Source organism: Furipterus horrens, unplaced genomic scaffold (assembly GCF_987537825.1).
Source record: "Furipterus horrens unplaced genomic scaffold, mFurHor1.1.pri manual_scaffold_4, whole genome shotgun sequence".
In the NCBI taxonomy this organism is placed as follows: domain Eukaryota; kingdom Metazoa; phylum Chordata; class Mammalia; order Chiroptera; family Furipteridae; genus Furipterus; species Furipterus horrens.
This window is the reverse complement of record NW_028327174.1, coordinates 162,022,922-162,032,817: the sequence shown is the minus strand read 5'-3', so window position 1 is coordinate 162,032,817 and position 9,896 is coordinate 162,022,922.

Here is a 9,896-nt window from a genome sequence, read left to right as displayed (position 1 = left end):
TATTTCTAATTAGGTTTATTAACAAAAAAAGTTACTAGTTTTTTCAATAAAATCCCCTTTGTGACATGCACGGTGCTGATTAGCGAAGTGTTGTTTTGATGAAGACACCTCTGTCTGAACTGTTCTCTTTTCTGATTTAAGCCAAGTGGGTCACTCCTGGACTGTGCATGGTGGATCACTTCCTCAGTTTTGCTAAATCTAAAAGATGGATACACACTATCACAATATATATGCTGGAGTATTTTAAAATAAATTACAACTGCAGTGGCATTTCCATGGGTCCCAATGCTATGATCTGCACATACAGATCTGCCACCACTCAGAACACCCTGGGTACCACACAAAAGTCTAGGAAACATCAGGAGCCAGAGGCCAGCAAAGACCTGAAAGTGAAAGACCCTGAAGCAAGGTGACTCCTTCCTCGCTTTCAATTATTGGCTGTGGCATAAGAACACAGAAATTTAGAATCAATGGAGAGAGAATGCAATTAGGAATAAAGACCCTGGAAAAAGACATACCCAACATGGGATAGCCATTGAATGCTAAAGAATCAAAAAAACTAATAACTTGGGCTATTAATAGAATTAATAAATTTGTTAACAGAATTAAGTAATTAAGAAATTTAACAGAATTAAGGAAATTAATGTTTCTTTTCTACATAAAGTTATTCAAATTAAAGTTCTAATTTTCACGAACCCTGAGATTTGTGGACCGACGTGACGATAACATTTTACCTGGTACAAGGTGATGACATGTTTAAGCATATAGGGTCTACACAGCCTCAACCTTTCTAAAAGTCGGAGTCATGCATGAGGAATGAGTTCATTCATCATGTCTGACACAAGTCCCACCTTCAGATGTGAAGTTACAGAAGAAATATGTAACTATAACAGGATATAGAAGCATTTCATGCCAAAGGAAATGGAAAGTAAAGCAGGACCTGAAACCACCTTCTGAAATGCATGTTTCTTTATGTTTTGTGGCTTCTTCCTCTTCAGTTATCTCCTTAGTATGTTTAGCAAGATGTTTTTGGAAATTTCAGCCATACTAAGGGAAGTCAAGAGAAACAATTTTGTTTCTGTCTACTTGAGAGATTTAGAAGGGAAATGTTGCTCTCCAGGTACCAGTCTGTTGATGGCAGCAGTAATGAAGAGATTCCCCAAGTGAAGAAGGAAACTCAGAGGCACAGATGGGTCCTTCTCATCTGCCAACTCTTTCCAAATGGAAAATATTTGTTTTGCTCTTTCTTCAAATGACATAAATAATTCATATTCACTGTAGAAATGTTTAAAAGTACAAATAAAATGTTTAAAAATATGAAATCATTTGTAACCTCCCTCACCCAGTGATAGCAACTGTCAACACTTTAATGTTGTATCTCTACAGATATGTTCCTACAATTCCATATACATCTATGAATATTCAAGAGTAGGATCACACTATGCATATACTCTTTTGTAATCTGCTATTCTTTAACTCATTATATTGTGGACCTCTTTTCCTGTCAATAGATGTTTGTCTCCTCCAGTGGCCTTCTTCCTTGAGCACGCATCACTCAAAGAGCTTGATACAACGCAGGTTCCAGGGAACATTGATCTGCCAGCTGTCTTATTCTCATGCCGAATGCAAGGGAATCAAGGAAGAGCAGAAGCTATCCCACCTTCTTTTCTTTGTTTCCACTAACGATAAAATAATGCTGGAAATAGTGATATGCTGAAAACTAAAAGTGCTTAGTCTAATTTTCACATGAGTCTATCAGGCCAAATTATGATGTAAGAATCCTCAGCCAAGCAAGCTTTGCTCATAGGGGCCCTAAGAAAATTTCAATTGCATATTCTCAAAGTTGTGAAAGAGAGTTTTGGTTTCCTTACCTACTTTATACAAGGATCGTGGCATATATTTTATAATTGAAAAAATGGTTATTATTAATTTAACATAGGGTATTAGTCTGAAAGTGTTGGTTTTTCCTTCATTGAAATGCCTGTATTTGGAACTATTGTAACAATATAATCAATAAAATATACTTAAAAAATAATAATAATAAAAAGAAAAGAAATGCGTACATTACTTAAGCAAAAAGGAATAATACCTCTGTTGATATGGAGATCATCTTTGACAATACATGCCTTTAGCAAAAGGTTTTTCCATGTCTCCATGAAAAAAGCAAACCAAAGAATTCAAAAGAACAGGACTAGTTAAACCTCATCTTTCCCTTTTGCATTAGTTTTCTATTACTGTTATAACAAACTACCACAAATTTAGTGGCTTAAAACAACACAAATAGATTCCCATCTAGGTCTGGAAGCCAGAAGTTTGAAATCAGTGTTTCTGAGCCAAAGCCAAGGTGACCCCAGGGCTGTTTCTTCCTGAGTCTCTAGGGAAGAATTCATTTCATTCTATTTTCTACCTAGACTTCATTCCTTGCATTCTTTGGCTTCTGGTCCCTTCCTCATCTTTAAAACCAGCAGAGTCGCATCTTCAAACCTCTGCTTCTATCATCACATGGCCTTCTCTCTTATGTCTGCCTTACCCTGTGAGTACATCAGACCCACCCAGGAGAACCCAAGATAATCTCTCTACAACAAGCCCTTTAATTTAATCATATCTGCAAAGTCCCTTCTATCATGAAGGGGAACAGAGTCACAGGTTTTGGGGATTAAGGTGAAGACATATTTGGGGGTCCTTGTTCTTTATTCATTCTACCACATCCTCTTACTAAATTAACAAGATAAATCAAGAATCATTTACTATAGATTAATAAAAAGTTACTAAACACATATAACATCTGGTGCTCCTTGTTTAGCTCCAAAATATCCTTTTACAATCATGCTGCCTAAAAAGTACTTCAAAGCGTTTAAAAAAAATTTTTTTTTGAGGTACAGGGTACATATAATAAAGTATATACACCCTCAATAAAGCTGGATTGAGTTTGGCTCACTCCCAGCTGAGGTGGAACAAGGCAAGGCTCTGCCTTCTCATTTCAGCTCTCCTGCTATGGGAGTGCTTTTCGGTGTTGCTGTTTTGCTCAGCCCCTTCACCTTTTTCACCCAGTCAGCTCTCATTCTACAAAGTGTAGTTTTCATGATCTGGTTTTCTCATTTTTGTGCTTTTTCTTGGTGGTTTTGTTATTTAAATTGCTCTCCCCACCTCCTTACCCCCCAGTGCGGTGCTGAAGTGCTACCTGTAGTTCTTAAGGGCAAGAAGGCTAGGATTAGCCTTATGGAGAAAATCTGTGTTACGGAAGTTTCATTCGGGCGTGAGCTTTAGCCTGTGAGTTCAGTGTTGATGAATTTCCCTACAGTGTCCATCCAGGAAAGCAAAGGGAATTTGCCAGTCTGTGTGTGAAGCAACCCCTGAAGTTGCTCAAATAACACCTATACTGCATGATGAAGATTTGGAAAAGCACCTAAATTTGTAGATTCAAGAGATGACAGATTTTTTTTTTTTTTTTTTTTTTTAAGTATCGTGAGGCTGAAAGTCTAAGAAATTTATGGTCATGGTATCTGGAGTGAAGAAATGTTAACCTTTTCTCCTGCTAGTACTGGCTGCCTCAGGCTTCAGAAGGCAATAAGACACAAAATATGTTAAACCTGTAGGAGAGGCTGGTTCTGCAGATAAGGAAGCTTTGAAACAATTTTTTTTTTTAAATTGCTAAGTCTTTTACAAGAAACGGGTTATGTGAAAGAGCAGATTTTTTAACAGTGATGAGACTGATGTGTTTTACAAAAAAGTTGGCAGGCAAACCTATATACAGCTGATGACATTTTGGTTGACAGAAATGTTTCTGGAAACCTAACCCTGTATTTCCTCTAGGAGCAATAGTTCAGTATTCACTAATTTAGTGTTTGCAATGATTTTATAGAACTTAACTACCACTAAGAATAAGAATAAATTGTACCTGGCTCACCCTTGTTAATCTTGAAATGTCAGGAGAGGCTCGGAAAGTGTTTTGTATCAACACTTTTACTTGCTTCTGAAGCAATCTAGTACTTGAGAGTCATTAATATAACTAGTTTCCATATACCTATGAAAGCCTATCATATTTTCAGTAGTTATCATTATATTTTGATCTTTATTTAGGATCTCATGGTGGACTACTTGCTCTGCCCACACAAGAGGATTGCTTTTCCCTCCTGTGACTGGCTAGAGAGAAAGTCAATTAAAAAAAAAAAAAAGTACTGGTTGATGAACAATCACATCTAACTATTAAAATATTCTACATCCATCCATTCATCTTATCATTTCTCAGATTAAAGATGCATGTGATTAGCAACCATGAATATTTGATTTACCAGGGTAAACCTAATACCTAGTCAGTGATTTTCACATAGTGGGTACTCTGCCCAAGCATTATGATGGGAATTGAATTCTTCCTATCAGTCACTGGTTCTCAAGCAAGGATAATTTTATCTCCCAGGGCACATTTGGCAATATCTAGAGGTATCTTTGGTTGTTGCAACTAGTTTCTGGTTCATAGAGGCCAAGGATGTTGCTAATCATCCTATAGTGTATAGAACAGCCTCTGCCCCCATAACACAGAATTATCTGGAGCAAAATGTCAGTAGTGCCCCAGTTGAGGAAAACCTGCTTAAATGGGTGTACAATAACCATCACAGTAGGCAACTGCTTATCTGAGGACACTGCACTTCTGCCAGAGTCTGTTGAAATGTCACAGAAGTATGGAATTACATCACTCCCCACAGCCCACTAACATGCAGTGGTTGTGTGGAAAGAGTCCTGGAAGGCTCTCCTTTCTCCTCTCCCACTAGTTTGTTGTTGCTCATCCTAAGCCAAGAAAGCAGGTATTTTCCCCCTGAAGTTTTTACACTTATATCTTCCCTATTTTTATTACCCATCCCTATTTCCTTGTTTGCACTTCATACAAAGTACAGTCCAGCTTTGTAGGAAACAGGTGTCCCCTGACCTCCTTTGTGGAATTTCTATAAATGGCTTAGGGGGAAAATGTATCCAAGGGCCCATGAACATGCCTGCCTTCTCCTCCTCCCTTCCCTTCCTTCCCCTAGAGAACGAAAGGAACCTTGATATACTAGAGACCTGAACTGTGACTGCACGTGCAGGATTGGACCTGCTCGCCAGTTACCTTAGTCACAAGTTTAGGCAGTGAGGAAAGAATACCAGATTCCTAAAGATCAGATTTCCTGAACAGAATATTTGTGGGCAGGGGAAAAAATGGCAGGGCGCTTTAATTCAGGTGCAGCATTTAGTTTTCAGTAAGACTTGGTTTCACAGAGAGAATAAAGACAAGCTGAATGTAGCCAAATGTTAGATGGTTGTGAGTCAACCTATGTTTTTCCCTTATATTGTTATGATTTCTGTCTATTTGAGAGGAAAAATATATGTAAAAGGAGATTCTTTTTCCTTAAGAGTGATTAATGAACACTGAGAAAATTAATTGTCTTTATCCATTTAGCAGATGTCTAATGAGTACCTATTGTATCTCATGCTCCACGCTAGACTTGGAAATACAAAAATGAAGGGGACACAGTCCCTGTCCCCAAGGAGCAATATCAGCTATTAATTTAACAGTTTAATACACATTTTTCCATGAAAATACAGTCACAGACTGAGAGGGAATATTTGCAAAGGATATAACTGATAAAGGACTATTATCCAAAATATACAAAGAATTCTTAAAATTCAGCAAGAAAATGAAATTTCAGAATGGTCAAAACACCTTGACACCTCAGCAAAGAAGATACACAGATGTTCAACATCATATGTTATCAGGGAATTGTGCTTTAAAACAGTGAAATACTAATATACACCTATATGGTCAAAATCTAGAACACCAAAAACACCAAATTCTGGTGAAGATATGGAGCAACAAGAGTTCTCATTATTGTTGATGGGAATGCAAAATGGTACAGACACTTTGGAGATTTATCATAAAACTAAACATTCTCTTACCATATAGGCCTATAATCATGCTTCTTGGTTTACCCAAAGGAGTTGAAAACTTATGTGAATGGATAAACTGTGATACATCCAGGCAATGGAATATTATTCAGCACTGAGAAGAAATGAGCTATCAAGCCATGAAAAGACAGGGAAGAACCTTAAATGCATGTTATTAAGTGAAAGAAGCCAGTCTGAAAAGGCTGCATACTATGTAATTCTGACTATATGACATTCTGAAAAAGGCAAAACTATGAAGACAAGAAAGAGATCAGTGGTTGCCAGGTGTAGGGAGGGGAGAGAGGAGTAAGAGGAGAAGAGGAATTTTAGGGCAATGGACTACGATGGTGGATATGTCATTATACATTTGTCCAAACTCATAGAATGTACACCACTGAGAGGGAGCCCTAATGCACAGCGTGGATTAGGGGTGATAATGTGTTAATGTAGGTCCATCTATTATAATAAATGAACCACTCTGGTGTGGGATGTTGATAGTGGGGGAGGCTCTGTGTGTGGAAGGGAGCAGGGGTAAAGAGGAACTCTGTACCTTCTGCTCAGTTTTGCTGTGAACCTAAAACTGCTCTACAAATTAAAGTCTATTTTCTAAAAAATACACCCGACTACACCTACAGCTTTGAGTAAGTTCAATGGTCGATTTTAGGTGATGACAATAAACTCCACACATGGTACTATGGAACCCACAAATCAGAGTGGTCATTTATATAAGGTCGCTGGTGTGTGTGTGTGTGGTGGGCAGGGGTGGGGGGGGTTGGTGGTCAGGAGGGACCTCACAAGGGAGATGATGCCCGAATGAACTGTTGACAGGTGAGGAGGGTACTGTAGTCTGAACACCTGTTAGAAATGTGTTCTAGCAGAGTGTGTATTGTGAGTGAGGACCTTTTCTGATGCCAGTCTTTTAAAAAATTCAGCTCTATCTCTTCTGAAGCAATAAAAGACAGAATGTATTAGATCCTATGAATGAACAGGCTTGGGCTCAGTTTGGATTAGGCTTCTCAGGAAACACAAGAGGATATCATCACCACACCTAGCTTGGTTCTGATTCTCTCCTTAATCAGAAACTTTGCCTGTTTGTGTCTGGGACTACTCGTAATATCCCTGTTCTTTCTTGTGCTTGTCTGTAAGCCAGTTTCTTAATTGTTAATGCCCAGAAGGCATCCATTCCACTCTCAAAGCATTGATGGAGATTTCCCTGAAGATTTCGGGGAAAAGACAAAGCTAGGATGGCCACCCATTCTGGTTTTAGCACTCAGTCTGGGGTCCCAGGAACCTCTCCAGTCCTGGGTAAATCGGGATGGTTGGTCAATGAGATCAAGAAGGTTAAGTCTCCCTTCAGAATCTGCCCTTGCCCTCAACTTCTTTCCACCCCACCCCACCCCTGCCACTGCCCTACCCCCAACAGGGTTTTGTGGTCTTTGAGCTGGTACCTCCTCCCCTCACATTCCTTAGCAAAACCCATCAGCCTGCATAATTCTCTCAGCGAATCCAAACCAGCTCAGCCAAACAAAATTACCTGCAGTTCCTCCCACTCCCTATGACCACCGTTCTTTCTTTGTGTGAGAGTATATTGATTACTTTTAGCTAGAGAAACAATAGTCATCCACACAAAAGTATACTTACATAGAGACTGTCTCTGGAAATTGGAGGTGGGACACTTGCCTTACGTTTTATGCCAAAACATGTCCCTCTCAAACCATCCAATGTTAAGACTGACAGGACTTCTTGAAACTATTTCCTCTGTGGCTTCTCAACTCCCCTCTCTGGCTGTTCCTTCTACTTTACAAGACTATTTATTATACCTCGGGATTTCTCCCCAGCCTCTCCTCTGTGACACCCTCATAACTGATGACATTCACCATGCTTCCCACACTCTCTCCCGTCTCTCCCTACACTCTTCTGGGGGTGATTTCAGCAGGACTCTAGAATTAATTCTTTTTGTTTCCACCCCTTCTATTTCTCAATGCATTTGCTTTGTTTGTTTGTGTTTTGTTTGTTTTTTTAGTGCTATACTCAAAGTAGTTCAGGATCGGAGGAGGAGATGGATAGTTAGATGGCAGAATGGAGGTGAACAGATCAAAGAAAAATAAAATTTTTAAGATGTCATTTGTTACAGATTCAGGTATTTCTTTGCCCACTTTGTAAATTGAGCCAATAGCAGCATCTGCTACCATGATTTTTGTGAAGTGAAAAGAGGTAAAGTGTGCAAAGTGCTTAGAACAGGCAGTAAAGACGCACAACACAACGCTCCATGATGTGTTATAAAATTGTGCACTTGAAACTCATATAATGTTACCAACCAATGTCACCCCAATACGTTTAACTTAAAAGAAATGTTCAGCAAATGTTAGCTGTGACCACTATTACATTCGTCTTCGTCAGGCTGATGGCTAGTCCGAACTCCTTGCATGCGTGGGAAAGGCAAGTGACTAGCTGCTGGAGTCCCTCTTCGGAGTGTGATGTCAAAGCTGCGTCGTCGGCGAAGAGCATCTCACGGATGAGCACCTCTTTGACTTTGGTCTTGGCTCGTAGACGGGCCAGGTTGTAGAGCTTGCCATCGGATCTGGTGTGAATGAAGACACCCTCGCTGCAGTCCTTAAAGGCGTATTGGAGGAGCATGGAGAAGAAGATTCCGAACAGCGTAGGCGCGAGGACGCAGCCCTGCTTTACTCCGCTGCTGACTGGGAAGGCCTCAGAGGTTGCGCCGTTGTAGGACACCGTGCTGTGCATGTTGTCGTGAAAGGACATGACCACAGCAAGCAGATGTGGTGGACAGCCAATCTTCCGTAGCAAGCTGAAGAGTCCGCTTCGACTGACCAGATCAAATGCTTTCGTGAGGTCGATAAAGGCGAGGTAGAGTGGCTTATGCTGCTCGTGACACTTCTCCTGCAGCTGGCGTAGGGAGAAGATCATGTCCACTGTTGATCGACCAGCTCTGAAGCCACACTGGGACTCTGGGTAGACGCGGGAAGCAAGGGTCTGCAGGCGGGCAAGAGCGACCCGGGCGAATACTTTGCCGACGACGCTGAGGAGAGAGATGCCCCGGTAGTTGTTGCAGTCACTGCGGTCTCCTTTGTTCTTGAATGTTATGGCTCAAGGCACGGGGACTCCCCCATGCATCACCATCGACGGATACACCCTGGAGGTTGTCAACGACTTCACTTACCTCGGGTCCACCATCTCGAGCTCTCTGTCAGTCGACTTGGAGGTCAACCGGAGAATCGCCAGGGCAGCCACAGTTATGGCCAGACTGAACCGGCGAGCGTGGAACAATTCCAGCCTCACTGAGAAAACCAGACTGCGCATCTACCAAGCCTGCGTACTCAGCACTCTCCTCTATGGCAGCGAGACGTGGACCACCTACGCAAGGCACGAAAGGAAACTCAACAGCTTCCACATGAGGTGCCTGCGACGCGTCCTGCATGTCGCCTGGCAGGATAAGGTCCCCAACACCGAGGTGCTGAAGCGAGCCAATATGAGCAGTTTGCATGCAGTTCTTAGCGAGAGACGCCTCAGGTGGCTCGGCCATGTCAAAAGAATGGATGCAGGCCGTATCCCCAAAGACCTCCTCTACGGCGAGCTAGCAGAAGGCAAGAGGATGATAGGGCGCCCAAAACTGCGGTTCAAAGACATCTGCAAAAAGGACATGACACAATGCTCCATCAATCTCAACACATGGGAAGTTCAAGCAGACAACCGCCTAGCCTGGAGGCTCGCGGTCAGGCAAGGTACGTCACGCGCGGAGGCTGCGCGCAACGAGGAGGCGGTCCAGAAAAGATCGAGGCGGAAGCAGCGTCAACAGCAGCAACAACGGCCATCTGCCTTCACCTGTACCAAGTGCGGCAGGGATTGTCACTCCCGAATTGGACTGCACAGCCATTCTCGGCGGTGCAGATAGACTCTCAGGAAGCTACGCCATCGTCTCTCGAGACGGACGGCTGCCGACGACGACGACGACGGGA